Source organism: Haplochromis burtoni, unplaced genomic scaffold, assembly GCF_018398535.1.
Source record: "Haplochromis burtoni strain Fernald_Lab_line unplaced genomic scaffold, NCSU_Asbu1 Contig_209, whole genome shotgun sequence".
Lineage (NCBI taxonomy): Eukaryota > Metazoa > Chordata > Actinopteri > Cichliformes > Cichlidae > Haplochromis > Haplochromis burtoni.
The window spans coordinates 796497-817920 of NW_024582570.1; the positions used below are offsets into that span (position 1 = coordinate 796497).

Sequence of the window (21424 nt, forward strand, 5' to 3'; positions counted from 1 at the left end):
ATTTCAGGATTTTCTGACATATTAACATCAGCACGATGGAAAACTGGACAAATGGACATACAACCCCAAAACACAATGTCTCCAGGGTAACGGAGTCATTTTTGTTGTGTTTACTCTAAATGCAAAAATTCTCACGACACCCCTACATTTACAGTTTCTGCCCTTGATAATGCAAAACAACACAGGTTCTCATTGTCTTAATGTTTCTTTGCAAAACCAAGTAGCCAATTCCCACCTAAGCCCATGGTGTCAGTGGAAGTGTTTTCCAGGATGCTTATGGAGCCTCCTAGCAATAAGACTGAGAGAAAGTCAGAAGGAGACCCTCAGCAAACTCAGTGTTAGCTAACAATAATGCCTTAGTTCCAGATATCAGGCCATCTCACCACAGACCACATGTGGGATAGCCGGACACAGGTAATCAGGGCTGTCAGAATAGGACCAGTTCCTCTTGCAAAAACTATAAACCACCAGCTACACCCTACTAAACTATTTCTACTGTATACACAAGATAGAACATTGTAAAAAGAAAAAAAAAAGGAAAGAAAAAAAGAAAACACATTATATGATTATCATTTTAAAGTGGTGACAGCTCAATTCCTATTTCCTAGAAATCTTTAAACAGGCTCACTTTGAGCCACAGTCAGTAATATAAAGCAAACATTTCCCTCTTCTCCTCTCAAGCGACACTCCTTCTACAAGTTTTGCTACAGACTCTCTGTCGAACCGGTTAGTGGTGAAATATCTGTCCATTGTGAAGCCTGTTGTCATAGATACACCCAGGTGTAGCTCGTGGGCCAAAGCTGAAGAATCAGAAAGCCAAGGCACTCGCTAATCCTTCGCCATACCACAGTGTGTCAATAATCAGGAATGCACTGCTTAAACTGAAGCATTGTTCCTCTGCCAACAAAATCACAAATATAAGCACTGATACTGCCTTTGGGCACTGCCGTCTTTGGGACGGGAGAAGAGATGGATTGAAGAGAAACAATGAGAAGTCAATGATGGCAAAAGGAAGCTTTGATATCTTTCCAGGGAGCTTAATACTGTCTACAGCATAATACTTTCTACTGCGGTACGTGGGGGATATGTACAGTTGTGAATGACAATAGCTTCTTCATACAGTAGGACAAAGTCGGACGGCCAGAGAAGACCAGCTGCCGTCAACAGTTGGATTACTTTGAAGTAGCTCTGTGCCGTAAGACAGCAGGAAATATCCTCTTGATGTCTTTGAACCCATTAGACTCTGATTCATAATAGAAAGTTTAATGAAAAAATAATCTCACAAGCACTTATACACATGCACCTGACAAAGGGGGTCTGATCTTGGTGGACAAAAGCCCTCTGAGACAAACCAGTGATTCCCCGGAGTTTATCTGTCAGACTATTATTTTTACGACTTTTATCTTGAGGATGGAATGTGGAAAGCTGCCATTGAGGATGACTCGAGAGGTGTCTAAAATCATTTCTCACTCGTGTCATTATCTTTACGTCTCCCACTTTCAATAAACTAAATGGTAGCTGACACGTTGAAGAGTCATCTTGGCAAACACCACTAGGAACTAAACCGTCTTAAACCACAGACATGCAGACATGAGCAGTTCTGAGCCTATCCTATGTACGACAAGACAATAGCTCGCCTGTTGTCTCTGCTTATCCTCTTTCTCTTCTTCCTGTGTGTTTGCGAGCGCATATGTGTGTTTTCACATATTGCGACATCACAGAAGAAAGATGCGCAGAATGGGGCAAACGGATGCGGCCAAAGTGGTGAGACCATTGTGGAACGCCGTGGGGATGAAAAGGTCCTCCTGAGAGCTTTATTGTGTGATGGGACTTGCCGCAGCCAGTTCTGTTTCCCCAAGATGCAAGGCCTTGGTGCAAAGCCACAACAATGAGCATCTTTGTCAAGCAGCGCTATTATCTTTATACAATACTGTAAATGACAGGAGAGTGTAGTACAGTGCATATTACATTTAATGAGCTCCAGGTATGTGTCTGTCGTTAAAAAAAAAGCTAATTTAAACATCTGCAGATCTTAGCTCAGTGTTTAAGAGGATGTACTGTGTTGATCAGAAAGCTTATACCAAAGAAAATGAATGCATTACACAGTCCACGCAGTCTGTTCAGTTATCCGACTACCATTGTTTCTAAAAGCACCTTTGCAGAAGATGCGCAATTAAAACTCTTCATCTTGGGTGACGTAATAGATAAGTAGATATGGTGCAAACCCCACAAGCACAAAAGCTGCAATGAGCTTCTCTCTCATACTGACTATGATCCTATAAATACAAGTTTGTGTTTTTTAGACATAGTTGTGCCTTTGAATATTTGAAGACTTAATATATGGATTTATATTGGTCACTCTTCATTTTGAAACCAAATAAACAACAACAAAAACCCTATAGCTTTCACTCTTACCTGCACACACTATAGATTAGATACACGATTAAAGCACATTTGGTGCACATGAAAACTATGCAAATATTCTCAACTGAACAAAACACTACTTATATGTTTATATGCACACACTTGGCACTCTTTACTCGGTATAAACGCCTAAAAAATTAAAAACACGGCTCAACTTGTTAAGTCAACGGGTCAAAGACAATCAGACAGGAAGCACTTGACTCTCTCAGCTAAATTACACCTCAACCTGAACTTGACCTCTCAGTCACCTGATTTAAGCACCTGCATATCAGACAGAGCTGCTTGGTTGAGGATTATCTGACCCCAAACTGAAGAACTTGGCCCTCCTCACTTGGCAAGTGCTTACTCGTCCTGATGTCATGCATCTAATTGCTTGCACTGCGTGGGATATGAAGTCTGATATAAGGTACATTGTTGTGTGCACAGGCTTGTGTGTGTGTGTGTATGAGTTTGTCATCAAGCTAACACTTGCCTGCAGCAAGATACACATATACACTCATGTCTTCACCTGCCACAACCTATCATTACCACTGTCACGTAGCCACCTCCGCAGAAGGCCTCACAAGTCCTAACAACCACCGGCGCACACACCTGGAGGGCCAAACACTTAGTTCCCAGCCCTTTCCTTCATAAAAACAGCCTTTTAACGCACACATACATAAACAGACATACACACACACACCTATTCATATCCTGCAGCCTCAGCTTCTGCCCTGCACCTCCCATTTGCTGTAAAATCTGTCTCACTTTTCTATCTCCCAAACCGCAAATGTTTTAGTACTATTTAATTTATTTCCTTCGTTATCATTTCCCCACAAGGTGAGTGAACCAGCACACAACCTGCAGAGCCCAGTTGGCAGCCACATCCAGGCTGCTCCTGTGACTAGACAAACAACAGGCCACAGTATGTACTCTAAAGCAAACAGTTTGGAGAAATGGAATCAGATAAGTTGAACAGTTCAACTCAATGGAAGAAATGAACTCTCTCCTACAGTTTCAATAGCAAATTATGAATCCTTAAACCTGATATTTTAAATGCGATGCCTTCCTCGTGTAGATTTCTTCATCCATGATGGCCATTGTTATTTGAGAGTGTACACAGGTGAAAGAACATATAAACCCACTAAGTAAACGTGGATAACAATACACACAGTACACACGGCTCAGCTCACCTGGTGCCCATATACCACCTTAAAAAAAAAGAAAAGAAAAAAAGGCAAATATCTGAAGATCACAGCCTGCTGTTTAATGGGTTCTCTCTGCAAACACATCATATAATCGGGGTTAATCAGAGGATCAATCAAAGAAGGCTGCTGGGATGCGCTACCCCAACAAACTCTTTCAAAGGACACGGATCGCTGTAATGTTTGCCCCCCTTTATCTTCTGTCACGTTAACAGAGTTGTGTTAGGCCCTCGCTCGTTCTGCACTATGTCCTAGTCAGAGACGGCTTAGTGTGTAGCAACCTGTTCTGATAGGTATGTCAAAGCTGAAACTCACAAGCTTTACAGGCAAACTGTGCAGAAGGAAAATCAAGAAAAACAGCATGTCACACCTTACCAGTTTCTAATCCCAGAAACCAAAAGCAAATTATCTCAAGTGCCAATGTTCTTAAGACTGACAAAACTTTCTGTAGGAAATTGTAGCATACTGTTTAGCCATATATTACAGATATTGGAGGTTTGTATAAAGTACAAATTGGCTAAAAGTAGAAATTTGCTGCTGCACATTGAAGGTTAAAGAGTCGTGTGCTTTCTTTTACCTGTCTTAAAGGACAACCAATTTTGCACCTCTTTGCAGACAGAAGCAATGGTCTTCAGCAAGGTTAGGCTTTCTTCTCTCTGCCTCCATTATATCTTGGCATGAGCATGCTGCTTATGCACATGTATATAGAACACTGTGTGTTATAAATGATCTCCTAGAATACACAGCAAATGGATCTGGGTAACATCAGTCGCAAATTTTGGCCCTTAGAGCTTCAATAAACGTTCTCTGCTTCATTAACATGCAACAATATACAGGTCCACTGTCCACACTCACTAACACTTACACAACCAATCCACGGCATGCTAAACTTAATGTTAGTCAGAGCATAACTGCACAAATATGTATGTGTGTGCATGTTTCTTTGTAACAGGCGTGAAAACACAGCAAAGCATGACGTGGCAAGGTGGTTTTGTTGCTCACAAATCAATAACGCTCCACTTTTTTGAATGTCTTTATAGCTTTTGGGCAGACATCTGTAAATATACTCCACTTCTCCAAAGGTAGAAGCAGAGGAGGTGAGTGCTGTGAGAAATATGCAGAGCTGTCTCCATTTAGAGGACTGAGAAAAGATCCAGCCTCAGGATACGAGTATGTGTCTGTATATATGTGTATGTGTGAGTGTGTGTGTGTAAATGCAGAGGGCTCAGGCATGATCAAACAAAGCACACCCAGGTACAGTATGCCATCTGCACTTCCCCCATCCCCCCCAAAAAGTACTCTCCTCCACCCTCTGCATCTCCAAGTGGAGTCTTTGCACTACATGGCGTATCAGAATGAAAGAGGCCTTGTCTAAGAGGCTAATCCTTGGGCGATTAGTCAACGCGTCTCGATTAAAAGCTAGCAGAGCTGCCACACCACACCCCCATCCTTCAACCCCCCTCAATGGAAATGGCAGTCCACAGGTGTCCCTACAATGCCTGTCTCATTAGGAAAAAATGAGAGATAGGAGGTTGGTCAGGGCTGACTTTCACATGAGACAGAGGAGTGGAACGCGGCAGGGGCAAGGCCCGAACAATCTCTCACAGACCAGGAGTAGCAGGAATGCCAGCGCAGCAACTCTGCAAGAATATGATTTTTTTTAATGCAACAACAATAACAACAAAAAAGATTTTGTTTCCATTAATTTTGCTTTGCACACGGAGTCAGTTGCATGCATAGATTAAATCTACTTTTTTTTTCTTTCCTAAAGATGCAAGAGCAACAGAAGTCAGTGAGAGAGGGGGAAAGTGAGGCAAACAATGAAGGAGTGCACACTGTGCAGTATATTTTTGACAGATTATCCCCTCATCAGCCAATGTTTTCAGTAAACAGTCGTTTGAATTGGAAGGATTGAGAGAAAAGACGGGTGTTTCGAGTAATCAGCCCCATACACCCTCACTTTCCATCAACATAAACACCTCACTTCAGGAGTATTCCCATGCCCGAGCATGTCGCCATGACTAAAATATTGTGATTGATGACAATGTACACAATTTGAATGCTTAGAAAAAAGCTTCAATGAAGACACAGTCCACAGCAAAAATACAGTATGTTTGTGCTGAATTACATGACTGAATCCAAAACCTTTATACTGAGCTTGAAAGTGGGATTTTTATATTGTGTTCTTCAGCGTGTAAAGGCATACAGTAGGTGCTTATTACATGAGAGGTGTGTCAGAAGTTGCTACGTGCATCCTGAAAATCTCTTCACTTTACAACTGACATTTTTTTCCACCTGTCAAATACAAGCCAACAAAATGATCAATTTATGTGATTATAAATAAATTGTACGTAATTATCAGAGCTTCACTTCCTCCATTGTCATTGTGAGTCTGAGCCATTTTTCTTAATCTGCTCCTAGTTAACCCGTGGCAGCAGGAAATGACCTTTGGGCCGGGTGACAGACTACTGTACTTCCCCAATCACATCCATCGTGTGCCTAACCTTGAATGAAAGCTGAAAAGGGGAGGGGTTTTTCTTTGGAGTCTGGACACAGGGAGGAATCACTTACCACTTTCCCCAAGAGACCCCAGTGGAGCTAAACAGAGACGGGATTCAAATAACAATAGTGGAAGGGGGAGGGGCTGAATGCTTCCTGAGATCACATGTTGTTAGAAAGACCACATCACTTGCCAGCCGGGCAGCCAGGCTGGCTGTATGCGGAGGTCCACGGGGTGAGAACACACATGGTTTCAGTTTGGCCTGGTGTAGTACCGGGAGGAAAGAAGGGGCCTGGTAGCAGGAACCCTCCAATTCTCACTTCCTGCTTCTGCTGGAAAGATGATCTGCACGCCTGCCATCACCATCAACACAGAGCACAGTGTTCACGCAGCAGCCGAGGGGATGGCATGTTCATGCGCAGGGCAACCCATCACACCAAATCAGGCTGTCAGCACCCTGAAATCCGGGCTGGTGTATTTCCCCTAACGAGATGGCGGAACAGAGCAAAGACAATCCCATTCAATCATGCCGCCAAGTCTCCTGTGACACACAGGAGCCTGTTAGCTGTGTCATTTATACAGGAAGTAGCTTTCAAACAAATTAAAATGCATCAAGTTAAACAGAGTAGCCGCGATATATACTGTATATACATATACTTTTTTTGGTTGGCTTTTTTTTTTTATTAGTATTATTATTTTCTGAACTACATGTGACACGTAGAAATTACCGTGAGTGTGACAAAAGGGCTATATACTGACAAAATGGAGAGAAGGCATAATGATAGGCTTGTGCAACCGTGTCAACTAACTTTACTACCTGAAAGCCAGATCAGTGTCACTCAAACAGCTTCTGAATGAAAGAACTCCAGGTGACCTCTCGGTCCTTCCTCGGCAGCGGAAGATGACTAACCTCCGCAAATCACGGGTTGCATTTGAGTAAAATAAACACAGAGCACTAATAAAAACCACTGGAGCGAGGAGTTTGTATGTATGCAGCATTGACCCAAATCTGAAGTAAAGATTTTAAAAATCAGAAAAAAAAACAGCTGCAGTGAACCGCTGCACAATTTGCAGAAATAAACAGCTTTTGGGTACTGACAATGTATGATGTGTGTGGTAATGTGTGTGCTTTCATGTGTGCTGCTAAAGCCTTAGCAGCATTGTTTATACTCTGCTGTGTCTGGGTCAGCAGGGTCCTTGACTGAATTCTTGCCTCAGCATGCAGACAGTTTTAATAGTGTTGTTGCAGGAGGAGGAATGATTACATTATAAAAAAATATGCCACACCATATGTCCTTGTAAGAGCCCAAACCACACACAATAAAATCCAGCAGGCCTTCTAACGTGGCTTCTGCACTTCACAAGCTGACACAGCCTCGCTTTGGGCATTTCACCAGAAGTTTATTTTATTTTTTTTAAAGAAAAGAAGAAGTTATCAAAAGGGAAAATTTGTGCTTAAAAAGTGTTAATTCTCTCTATTTGTGATTTCAGAATCTCCCAACCTAAGAACTACATACCAAAACTTGTACCGCTCTTGACATGTTGCCAGGTACTCCAGCGGGCTTGTGTAGTGAGTAGGCTTGATGGCAGTAGTCAACTGTGTGAGGTGGTGCGAGAAATGGCGTAGAAGAACAAATGCAAATCTTTGGCCAGATGCTAAGCCCAACTTCACACACACATACATAAAAATGACACAACCAACTCAGACATTTTTATTCAAAGTTGCCTCTTCTGACTGGAAGCCAGCTTATTACTTCGATCAGAACCTCATTCTCTACGTTCCTCATCTCTGGTTCACTCTCTCTGTGCTCTGTGCTCTCCTTGTGTCTCACAACAAGACAGAGCATGCTCACTGTAAACCTCTCGGGGGGGTGAAAGGGATTGGGAGATTAAATTTATTTTGAATTCCTTTTCCTTAATGTGCCAATTACCCCCACCCTTCCCTCTCCTTCACCTCTTCTCTCCACCCCAAGCAGCACAGCACAGAGTCTGTGCTCAAAGCACATCTCGTTTATGTTTTGTACACAGAAAACATTTCTTTCACCCCCAGCTGCATCTCAAACTTCACAGCTGTAATGGGATGCTATTCGCTGAAAAAAAGAGGGCGCATTAGGTATGTTTGCACGGCTAAAAAGTGTGGGATAAGTGTGGGATAATAAGAAAAAAGGTTTGCTAGTTGTCAGTTTAGAACACGAGTAACTCTAAAAAAATGTTTTAGAGTTTTTTAATTACAGGTATATCTCATTCTTAAGGTTAGCAGTTGTAGCTTAAAGTTTATGGGAACTCACGGCTTCTACTAATCAAACCAGTCTTGTGCAATATGTTTTCCTGAATTAGACAAAAGTAGATGGCCCTGAGCTCTAAAACCGTATTAAACCATAATATTCTACAGCGTCATAATCCCGGTCATTTATGTCTAATCTTAGTAAGCAGATCAGAAACCATGCGTGTACATGTGCTTTTGCTTTGAAAGACATTGCCGGGCAATTTTTCTATTTTTTTTTTCTGCATCAAAGGTCAGGAATGCTAAGGTCAATGTAATGCTACAGTTATAAAAGTGCCTGATAATGACGTCTGAAATTCCCGATCTAACCCACTTGTGTAACAAAACGAGCTTAGGATGTGAGATTTCTCGACTCCGTTTTTGTTCCACTATTCAGAAGTTTGTTTCTTAGCTCTCAGAGGCAACAAAGACTATGCTTTAGTAAATGAACCCTGGCAAAAAGCTCAATTTCCCTCTTTTCTTTGGTTGGAGGACCAGTCACAACCCTTCTTTTCACTACATTTTCACACATTCCATGCATCCAAAATGGTCTTGTTTTCTATCAACTAAGTCCCTTAATTGACCGTTCTATCCAAGGAGGGATTAGCTGATAAGAGGGGGTAAAGAAGAGAGTGAAAGCAAAACAAAAAGAGGAAGTAGACGGACAGTTGGGGGTGGCAACACACCAAAGGATTACCCCTGTCATCTGTGCTCTGATAAAAATACATCTTTAGATGTGTGAAGAGACTTTGTTAGGCATCCAAGAAAAACCTGCGCTATCAGGCACTTTGGGGGCACCTTCTCTCCAGGAAAGAACAGAGGAAGGCCCCTGCAGCGAGGATTCAGTATTTCCTCCACCAGCAGCTACAGTTAAGACACTCCGAGGACCCAAAGGTCTTTCCAAAAGCCTGTCTCCGATGTTCTCCCACAATGCTTGGCCCCACTTTCTGTTTCTTTATGTCATTTTACACAGCTGCAGGGCCCATTCTTGCACTAAACATTTTGCCGTCACATTATGCTGTAATGTTTTAATCTGTTCTTTCCATTGTTTGCCGAGGTGCCAGCGTGGTTCATGATCTTCAGCACAAACAAGGAAAGTAGAGTTGTAAAAGGTGGTTTCGTGCTGTTGTGAGATCTCCAAACTCTTTAGAGCAAATCTGTAGAATGACTAAGTACAACAGGGACTGATATAGTACATAACCTGTGAGCACACACACACAAAGTAGCCAAGTGCCACCCACACTGCTGACGTAGGTGGAGTCCAAGCATCAAGCCAAAACAGGCTTTTATAATTGTGCTAGATTTATAGGTGTGGCGCCTTGTGTTCTATATTTAATTACAGATTTTACAATGAGAGCATGTTAAGTGAAATCTAATACAAGAACATTAGAACTATTGCCTTGGCCTAGATGTAGCAGTTTATGCAGCCCTACCTTGTAATTTCACCATATAAGGTTTCTGCATAAAATGCTAATGTATGCTTCATCATTAAGGGTAATGTGAGTAACAAAAAGTTAGAAAAGTGTGTGTGTCCATCTCTGCCTTTCCTATGCTTTTCATCTACATCTATACGCTCTCTTTTTTGTCATTTTATGCACATTCCTTTGATCTTGTATTTGGAAAAAAACGAAGCTGTTAAGCGGCATGCCTTCTCGGATTATTTAATTAGGTTAAAACAAGTAGAAATAGCCTGTGCTGACTCCAGGGAAATTCCACCTGGGGGATGACAAGGGCTGTAAGAGTAGTGGGAGGGGTCGGGTGAGGGCAATTTGGGGAGGGGGGTGAAAGTCAAGCCCCATCTCTTTTTGACAGATTGGTACAGACACGGGAAACTTTACACGCTGTTTATTTGAGCACACTTTCTGTATGCACATATCATATTAAAAACCACAAATGTCAAGAGAAGAGTCAGAAGAACGTGCCTTTCCTCCCCTTAACATTACCCGAGCTGCTCCGGCTGATTTATGCAGCACAAAGGTCACGGTGAAGAGAAAAAAAATACACACTTTCATGTGTCAGTCACCAAGTCCCCCTCTCTCTCTCTACTTCCACTAATGATTGGGAGTGACACATTCAAACTGTTGTGTACACAAATACACATGAGCACATGGGCATAGGCGCACATATACGCACACTTTTCTAGAGCATCTGTCGGTTAGTGCAAGAAACTTCAGTGTGACACCTGGCGATCAGCAAACAATTCTAAAGCAATCAAGCATGAAAAGCTGAAACCAGCTAAAGGTAAAAGGTGTTGAGTGTTTTCAAGCGCTGTAAACCAAAAAATAAATAAAGCTGTTGAAACAAATTATCAGAATATTACAAAGAAGACAAATGCCGTATGCTACTTTTGAACAAACTGAAAGTAGCAGGCTTTCTAATAAAATTCTAGACTGTAATTCTCAGCACTATTAAACATCATAATATATCAAACTGTGCTTCAGCTAAGCTCTGAAGAACAGGCTCCATGTCCCCCAACATTTGCAAAGCAGATGTCTTGATTAGTACATACCAAGAAAATCTGTCATTCCCTCCAACAAGACAAGGACCATAAAAAGTTAATAAAACTACGAAATGTTCTGCATTAAACAGTTCTGCTTTTTGACAGAGAAGAAAAAAAGCGATTTTACACGCAGATACCTGAAAACACAGGACACCATAGTGCATGCAGTGCATGCATTAAAAACACTGGGATTCTTTCCAAGATGATTAGTGAAGAAAAGTGAAGCCCACCCATGTTTACTCAAACAAAAACCCTGGCTATCCAATCACATTTTGTGGATCAGGCTATTTATGAGAGTACCTGTAAAGACCAGAGGCAAAGGCTCGGGCACATGTTTTACTGCTCTGTTTGAATAATCAGGTACAAGTAAAACAAACAGCTACAGAAGGGATGTTTAGCAAGTCGCTCAGGATCCAACTCAGGGCAATAAGTGTTCATTAGTTTTAATAGCCTGGCTCCCGGAGCAAATGAAATGAAGACCAGGAGACCACATCCAGCTAATGTAAATAAACCAAATAAACCAAAAAAAACTCATCAACTGTCTGTTGTGAGAGAAATTTGAAAAAAATATTTAAAAATCATCCTGACTTTTCTAAGAAGTTTGCATAAGAGTAGAGGAGGAATGGGAGGAAATAGCCTATTTCTGAAATTAAAACTGTGTCCTCATATAATTGATGAAAAAGTATTTAACAGATGAGTTAATTCACTGTAGGATGATGATCGTAAAATACTAAAAGTGGGAGGGAGTACTCGAGGAAAACTTTAAAGTTACATCTCAAAAGCCCAACTATGTCTTTAGCCTATGTTAGTCTGTTATGCTGGCGGCACATCTTGATTCCACCTGAGCCCAGAGAAAGGTGGTGATACACTTCCAGTGGTCCAGATGGTTCCCCCCAACACTGGCCCGAACATAAACATGGCTTGGGTCTGGTTGAGGAGAGGGAGACCCCGTTTATTTATGGACATGTCTGGGTCTGGGACACAAATATAGAAAGATAGATCGACGAGATGAGGGACAAAGGAAAAGAGCAGGGAGGCGGTGTGCTCAGACTTGTGGACGTCTTCCAGTATGGTCAGATGGTGTGATATGGCCCACCTACACAGGAGCTGAATATTCATGTGTCTATGTGCAAGTGTTTACAAGGTTAAAAGTGCATATTCCCATATGCCGCTTCTCTTATCTACAGATTCAGTCCAATGTACAAACTATAAAGCAAAATATCTTTTTAACCCGAGGAGCTAATTACACCCTCCGTGACGTCAAATGTGCCGCAAACAAGCACATGTAGCCAGCGGTATTGGCTGTCGGGCGGCAAAAGTAGAGCGAGGGTGTGAGGCCGGGGAATTCAAAGAATTTTCCTGTGTGCTTACCGGCACAAACCAAGCCCACTGTACATCTATGAAAGTATGGCTGAGTAAGGCCCTTTTCATCTTTGCAGCGCTCTCCTTAAATAAATCGGTTCAATCTCGATTTTTACAATAGGGTTTTACAGCTTAATAACCTGGCTACAGAAAGCCAGACATCGTAAGGTGTTTTATGGCTCTTGTAGTTCCTTTATGACCCAGCCAAATGTCATTGCTTCACTGTACACCAAAAGGGGCAGATACTTCTCTAGAAAACAAGACAGTTATGATGTTTTGGAACTTTGTTTAGGCTAAGGGAGTGTTGATGAGGAGAGGATTGGTCCTCCCACACAGAAAGGTACCATTTGCTCTCACAGACTTCTACTTGAGTTCCACTAGAACACAGTGCTGCACAAAGAAATCTATTTCATGCATTTTTGGTGCTGTTTTGTCACACACACACACGACCTATCTATGCTTAAAACCAACTTGCATAATCGCACTGGACCTACCCTTATGGAAGACATTTTGAGATCGCGTAATCATGATGCTGCTACAAAGCAAGATGACGTACATTGATGCTACAACAGCAGCTGTTTTTCGTTGCTATAAGTCATTAAAATCACTATTCGTCCATCGATCTTCTGTCTCCGTGTGAGGGTTCTCCGCTTGTCTCGCTTCGGCATCGTTACAACATCGCACGGGGCAATAAAACTAAGGATAGGTGATTAGCACTGTGGCCTGACACAGCATGCACTCACTGAAATATAAACATTACACAATCACACCAAACATATGAGCAGCTTCAGCTAATTAAGACCACGCTGCTTTTTAATGCCTGTTTATATCTGACTCCTAAATGAATGCTACCCCTGGAGCTCCCTCCAAAACAGGTCAGCCAAAGAGAAGAGGACAGGGGAGGAACGGAGGCAGGTTGGAAATTACAGGCAAACCAATCTGACCTGCGGTGCCCGAAAGCTTTACTAAAAGAAATGAAATAAATGCAATGAAAATGAAAAAAGTCTTAGCATGAATCTTGATTATTTTCATAAATCTCTCGGAAATCTGATGATTAAAGAAGTTTACACAAAAGCATTTGAAGTAAGCAACCATTTTCAACTTAAAAATGACCAAATGTGCTGGACATATCTGAATTTCTTTGATCATAAAGATTTAGGAAATGTGAGCTTTAATACTTCTCAATCAGTACCATGTGGAGCTTTATTGGTGTACTGCTGCCATTCTTATTGCCTTGGCAGGCATGAAGGACACAGAAACCCAGGAGACAGGGGGACTGACCATCGCTCTCTAACATCATTAAAAGCGATAAGCTGGCAACTGGCAGAAGCCAAGCTTGCCATTTGTAGCCGCTAGGTCCCTGGCCACCTTACTCAAACTTTCCAAAATGTTTTCACAATCTAAACTCTGCCTCTCCTCCCCGGTTGTACACGACTCAGCCCTCAAGAGCTCAGTGAAGTTGATCTTTTGCATGGCGCCACAGTTCTGGGAGAGGGCCAGCCTCACCTGAATGACCTCTGCCTTGTCTTCAAAGCCATTAAGATTGTCTGCTGTGACCACGATCAATACTTCCACAGACCTCCCCTTGCTTTACGAGACAAAGAAAGCACGCTATCTACATACAATAGAGCACAGCATTGTCACATTTGTAATTATATTTGAAGGCGTATTACCTGTTTTTATATGCACACATTGTGGTGCACGGGGGTTGGATTTCAAGTTGCAGCTTGTTGAGACTTGGGGATTTACTGAGAAGGTGGGAAGGCATGTGAATGTGTGTGTGACAGGGAGAGCGAGCGAGAGAGAGAGACAGATGTCTGGAAGAAGCTAGGCTGGCAGAGTTTACAGTGAAGGAGGACTGGCTTTGTAAGCAAATGAAGGAACACACACAAACGTGTGTTAACCTCACACCAACTTTTCTCCTTACACCACACTGAATGCCAAGCTCACAACAGACATGCACCAGTGCTAACCTGGTGTCTGCATGCAGGGGCTGGTGTCTTTGTGTGCATGTACATGTCTGCCTCTAGTTCACCTATGCTACCTGTTGGGCACTAGACTCTCGCTCTGTTAATAGTGTTACGTGCTTTTACAGAAGCCATTAAGAGCATTAGCAGATGGGCAAGATGTAGTACTTTACTGTGGTAGGATTTCCCCTGGTTTTAAACTGAGGTATTGCCAGTGTTATACCAGGGAGGGCTTGTGTGGAGGTGACCTGCTGGAAAGTTTAACAAATAAAAAAAGAAGCTATGTGCACCAAAAAAGGCCAGTCAAGGAGCTGCTGCTCTTAACACCCCTTTTAAAATCAACTGTAAGGAGCCACGGCACAGAGCAATAATAAATAGCTACAGAGAAATGTAATTCTTTACTGCCCAGCTGCAAAATGTGGTTAATGCAAAAGCCAACCTTCTGAGGTTTGAAATCTAAAAAATGCAGCTAATGAACAAATGTTTTCCTAAAGTCTTGGCCTCTTACAAAGTAGAGAAAGATGGTGAACTCCGGCATCAATGATTAACTTGAACAGTAGACTGAGGTTTACCTGAGCCATTGACTAGACAGGCACATAAAAATACACTACAGACTTCCTCCTTCATATCGCTACCAAAGCTCCACCCTAACTTGCTCATTCGGCAGCTCTGCCATGCCTCAACAAACTGTCTGCAGTAAACAGCTTGGGGAAAAACACAGATCTTTACCGTAAAGGCAAGTGAGCTCCTAAGATTCCTGCCTGACAGTTTCGAACACGCCGGGTCAGGTTCTGAGCTCTGCTAGCCTGCAGTAGCTGTTATCAAAAGCTGCTGAAGGATTTCAGTGATCGATTATTATGAAGAGATGAGTAATTCTGGAGAGCTTAGAAGAGATGGAAAGATAAGCAGTAGAAAGCAGTGTTGCAATCATTTGCTTATGTTGTATACAGCAACTGTCTGAGAATGAATGAGTTTTAATTCAGGTGCGATTGTCAGCGAGCTTTCCACAAAGACCTGAAAATAAAATATGGGCAGTACAAGTTTGCACTTTCACTGAGAATAAACACAAAGTATATGGAAAATGCAACAAGAACAGATATGAATGGTCAACAGCTTTGATAAGCCCGCAGGTTGGAAATGTATTTAGGCTTTGGTGAGAAAGAAATGAGGCGATAAGAGGGACCTACAGTACATGAAATATGACTAAAGTTAAGAAGGCTTTGCATATCTCAGTGTGTGTGTTCAACTTTTTTTTTAAAGTGTCAAAGGTCCAAGTTCCATGACTGACATACTCAAAAAGAGAAATCTGATAGGCTGTAGATTATGGATGACTTGATATAGTGCATTTATGGATGACTTGCAGCTTTGCATTTAAAGTGCACACACTTTACATATACACAAATGCATGCAACAGTAAATGTCTAATTGCACATGTGCACACACTGCATTGAGTATGAATGCACAGACTGTTTGAGAGACATCCTGAGACACTTACGTCAAAGACACTACAGGGCCAAAAGGTCACATAAAAACCCTCCTGTGATTAAAACCTGTTCCCATGACACTCTTTTCCATCTCTAATCTCAAACTTTTTCAGGTTTATCTAACCTGAAAAACTGCATAGTTTCAAACCTGTTTTGTTTAAAGCAAATTGGTCAACGTACAACAATGTGATGTACACAATAAGAGGACATGGAAAACTTCACCTTTACAAATATGCAAAAGCTGCAAGATGTGTAGACCAAAGTATGACTTTGGCCTACACACAATTTGCGCAGACACATGCATATGGGACACCCGTGGGAATGAAAACTCTACTTGCATTGTACTAATGACTGTGCTGTCACTTTGTCATAAGTTGCCCCACCTGTTCCTGAAGTAGGCCAGTTTTATCTCCGCTTCATTCATTCTCTGTTCGTTAATGTCTGAGGTTTATAGCAGAGCTGAAGTACATGAATGAATTGATTGCTCAGTAGTTGTTAAATCTAAAGGACAGAGTGGGCGTTGAAGGCTGTTTTTGTTTTTTTCAGCACTTTATCAAATTATCAGGTATTTAAAACTTTGTTGAAATCGTTCAGATTATCTTGATAGCAGTAATCAAAAATGCTGCATATTTGAGTTTCCTGTAATTTGACAGCAACTTGCAGGGCTGGAAAAGGGTCATGGGAGACAGATGTACAAAGTGAACTTTATTGAACTTCACTCTGATTTTATCGGTGTCGGTACACACAGAGGCACACGGCCACTTTGATCTTCAAAGGGAGATGAGCTAGAATGAGGGGCAATAAGAAGATAATAACGCCAATCTATATCCATTACTCCATAGATCACAGGTTCACTGCAACATGCAAAGTAGCTTTCCTAGCTTTTATTTTCCAGACAGAGAGCCACATTTCATGTTACCACATTGCCACCTAGTGGTCGCATGTACCCGGACCAGCAATGGAAACCTACTGCAAATCTAGCCATGCATTCAGTTTCTTAACAGCAAACCTAAACCTTCTCCATCTTAGGTTAGGTCAGCTGGATGCAGACCCGAGCCCATCTAAGATGTCACAGAGCAAGCTGCAGGTTATACCCTGGAAAAGTTTTCAGTCAATCCCAGGGATAAAGCAGAGACATGACCACCATAAACTCTTCCATCTATACATAAAGCCAATATAAAATCACCAGCAAGTCACTGGACTGTGTGAGGAAACCAGAGCACCAAGAGAAAGCCATACAGCCACAGGGAGAACACGTAAACCCACAATGAAAGGCCCAGCCAACCAGGAGATTCAAGACCAGAAGCTTCCAGCACTGCATTCTACAAATACTGCAACAAATTGAAAAGTGAAGTATGTGAATGAATGCTATTCAAAGCATTTGTAAGTATAAAAGTATAAAAATATTAAAAACACTTTTAGTGATAAAAAAAAAAAGTCAACCTCTAGCAGTAGAGGACATATTGTACTAATGACTGTGCTGTAGTAGAGGAAAGAAAGCTCTGCTGTGATTTACAGTTAAACCGAGGGCAGAGGAGGCAGCGAGGTGTAATAACTGTATATGAAACATGTTTATTTACTGTGACAGGTGATATATGTAATCTAATTACACTTAATAATACAATAAAACACAAATAGAAAGTGGGACCTTGAGAAACCCCACAGAAAAGATCCAATTGTGACCTCTAGTGGTGAAGTCAAGGAAGTGTGTGGGGGACGTCACCAGGCACAGAAAAACAAGAGAGCAAGCGAATGTGTCCCCAAAATGATATATTTTAATTTTCTTTTAACTATTTTATTATGTTTTATCAATTTTTTAGGCTCTATTTACATTTTATTTAGCTTGTGACATAAAATTAAATTTGCAATGCTTAACAAATTTAAGTTTGTCTCATTTGCTTAATAAAAACAATAAAACTTTTAGTTTCAAACAAGATTTTAACAGATTTCCTTTTTTTATGACAGACTGTCATATAAATTTGTTAAGCACTGTAAATTAGAAGATCAGATTTCAAAGATGGATTTTTACACTACAACGACAGATGAACATTAGATAGATTCAGTGTAGTCAGTGTACATTACAATGGGAGACCATGATAACAGCATGAAAAGTAGAACATGTTATAGATGAACGCACAATCTGTAAATGCTCCCTTTTTTCAGTGCAGCCTGCACATTTAAATATATATGTGGTGGTGGGTGATTAATCACACGCTGTACAAACAGCACAAAGTGCCCGAGGGGGCACCCAAATCATAAGGCCCACAAAGCATGAGTAATACCTGGACCCCAGTGTCATATCTGATGGCAGCAGCTCAACATGTACTCCCCTACTACTCTGGAACCCTCAGCACACAGCGTGATCAAAGAGGGTAGAAGAGTAGGAGGATATCATCAAAGACTCTCAAGTTGTTAGCCACTAGAAAATATTTATTAAGTTTAATTTCTAAGTGTTGTTTGTTAGCATGCTAACTCATAGTAAGCCAAAGTTGTCTGAACAAAAAAGGGTGATCTCTCCAGCTGTAGTTTGGAGAGCCAGAATTACTGGAAGTTTTAATCAGCTAAGGTGACAATGCCATTGTTGAGATTTTCATAACTCCTGAAAGTCATTAAAAAAAAAAATCACAGACGTGTGAAATGTTTTGAATGCCTTAAAAAACATTTAACTAGTAATTATGATGATTTTGTCATTGATTTTTAATCTCTCTTTGATTTCAAACCCCGATTTTCTTTCTTCAAAATAAATGAAGATATTGTGATCATAATTCGCTGGATAAAAGGCACTAAGAAAACCACCACAAAGCTTAAAAAAACCCTAATGAAAACTAATTTCCCGAGGGATAAACCTTCTTCTTCCACAGGGATGCAGACAGATCTGCATGTTCGTTGTGTCATAGATTTTTCACTGGATGCCATCCCTGATGCAACCCTTCCACTTCTGCTGGCTGCCGGAGGTAGGAGTAAAGTTCCAAATTAGCGCCACACATTTTAAGTGGCCACAGAAAGAAATGCAGGCCAGAAAACCAGGATTATGTTGTTGCACACATTAACCACAAGAGTGCAGCAGAATGTAAGGCATGCATCAAGATAGTCCGAACGCTTGACTACAGATGGCACTACAGCACAGCAATTCTCTCAGTGTTATTTTACACGACTACTAACATCACACCTATGAAGCCCAGATTTCATTTTAAGCCAATGTAAGATAACAAAATAAATCAGTCCCCTGGGAAACATGAATGGCTCTGCTTATTTGACTGAAGCCTTCTGATGACAGCCCAAGTAGAGGACAGCTTGCAGTCAATTTAACTACTTTGGTGCTGTAAGTCTGTGACTCTGTTCAGTGACACTGGCAAGCAAATTCTTCCCTGTCTGTCAGGGCTCAAAGTAATAGTTTGACAGCACAACACACTGGCCTGCTCAGCATCTGCCCCCCTACTTATCAGGCCTAAAATTTGAATTCAGCAATGAGCCTCTATGCATCAAGAAAACCAAAGGTATCAAACAATCAACCTTAATCAAGCATTTTATGTGGAGACGACTGCGAGTTGACGACATTCAATCTCTTTTAAAGGAACTAAAAGCTTTCACAATTGCACGGATCTCCAACACGAGCACATGACTTAACACACACATAAACAGCGGTCTGAGGAGCCTGGTGTTCTGCTGTGTCCCAGGGAGGTCACACAGGAAATTTCACGCTCCTCTTCACACTGAAAATGTCTCCTTTATCCTCCCGACTGGAGACAAAAGAAAAGAAAAGAGGAATGAAAGACCGAACTGGAAAAGAAAGGAAACCCACTCTGTCTTACTTATGTAGGTGTGACTCGCTGAAACACAGCCATGGCAACCCACACCCAGCAAAGTAAAGGAGGAACGTGGTCACAGGTTCAGTGGAATGTGACATTTATGAGAGCAAAACACAAAGGGAGGAATTTTCCTTCCAAAACAGGAGCAAGAAAACTGAAGGAGAAATGTCAGGAATTTAAAGTATTTCTAACTCTCGATCAGATTTTTTTCCATACAAGGACGGTTAAGAATGCACCTGAAAGTCCACTCCAAGTCTGTTTTAAAAGAAATGCATTTTAAACTAGTGTCATCATTGTTACACTGCAAACTATCAGAGCGGGCTGCTTGTATTTGAGTTTTACTATTAAAGTAAGAGTCTTTATTTAGCATCGTTCCTCTTTGGGACAAGTTTGAGGTACGTAGAGCATCCTGTGAGAATGGAGAGCTGTCTGCCCGTGCTGACAGAGGTGCCCCTGTAATGTGGCCTGCTGAGCATTTTCACTGTTTGCTCTCTGGTCTTAACATTTGGGCTGACACTCTATCTTCTATACTCCTGCAGAGGTCAGTGTAGTTTTTCTTATGCACAAAAGGTAAAAAGCCCACCGGGTAGTAGGATCACAATTACAGTTCCAGGAAACATACCGTTTTTTAATCACATAACAGGAAGTGACAGGCTATATGACAGCTATGTAACTTCAAAAGGTGTAAACACAAAGTGCACTGGGAATTTTTAACCAAAGAAGTCAGGTTTCATGTCATACTTCCCAGGCATCGCTCCAGAAAACCCCTCCACCCAGGTTTGCTACTTCCTCTAAAACAGCCTTCTTCATTCTCACCTAAGCACAGGCTGGATGCCTCTCTCAGCCTCACACTTCCTGGTAACTCCCACACCAGGATAACACCACCCTGAGGCAAATATACACACACGAGCCACCTTCTAAGTTGTGGTTTCCCTTTAGGAAATCAGCAATCTGCTGCCATTACCCACCAGCATTTACACCTCCTCTCTGCACCCTTTAATTTTTCTTTGCCCCAATGTTTAAAACAAACAACTTCTCTCCCTTATGAAAGATCATTACAGGAAGAAAGCACCACACAGACTGTTGAAAGATGCCAAAAACAGCTAATAAATCTAAGGCGGTGATCTGGTGTCAGAGCATCAGGGTGTTATCAGTGTTATTAACAAAAGCTATGTACACATTCTGATGTGACTGCTCTTGAAGGACGTTTCGTGATTTCTAAACTTCAGAATATTCTGCGAATTTGAAACTGTGAGCAAGACGAGAGGACCGTTCAGAAAAACATGACATGATGTTGGACCGTTTAGCTGCTGTGTCAGTTCAATTTGCGCTCTCTTCCTACCTTCCTACCACAAAATTTTAAACACGAGACAGCACATATGGAGACACAATTGCCAAAAGCCCTGAGAAGAAAAACACTTTATAAAGCGCTCCAGCTTTTCAAAAGCTCTCTCCTTCTCCCTTTCACACACACACACACACACACACATAAACACATAGACACAAACACATACACCTCGAAACAAAGGTGCCATTTTACTCAGGAAGGGTCAGCAGTTCTCTCCATCAGACAGGGGCTTGTTCTTGGTCAGAGGCTGCTGCCCAATCTCAGGCCACCCTCCCCTGGCTCCACTGCCCCCCCCTCCGGCCCCCACCACCCCGGAGACAAGCTCCCCATTGTTCCCGCACTACTAATAAATGACAGTTCTCCTGTTCAGACAAACTTTAGGGCCCATTCAAACACACACACACACACACACACACACACACACACACACACACACACACACACACACACACAAAAGTTTAAATGGTGCTCTATATAAAAAGATACCAGGAGCATTTTCTTTTAAGGCTGGTATTTCTCGAGCTCATTAAGTCGTTATCTGACACTAATGATGTAAGGATGTCTTCCTGCGTCTTAAGCTTTG

The 21424-nt window shown here is 41.7% G+C and overlaps 2 long non-coding RNA genes across 6 annotated transcripts in view; both read right to left on the minus strand.

Moving 5' to 3' along the window:
* LOC102291156 overlaps nt 1-21424 on the minus strand; it is a 60329-nt gene that overhangs the window by 22182 nt on the left and 16723 nt on the right. The gene's annotated exons all lie outside the window — the stretch shown is intronic.
* On the minus strand, nt 527-21257 carry LOC121815419. Its single transcript, XR_006055079.1, has 2 exons — nt 20962-21257; nt 527-3106 (listed from the first exon to the last, which is right to left on the minus strand). It is a non-coding gene; the product is annotated as an uncharacterized LOC121815419 (long non-coding RNA).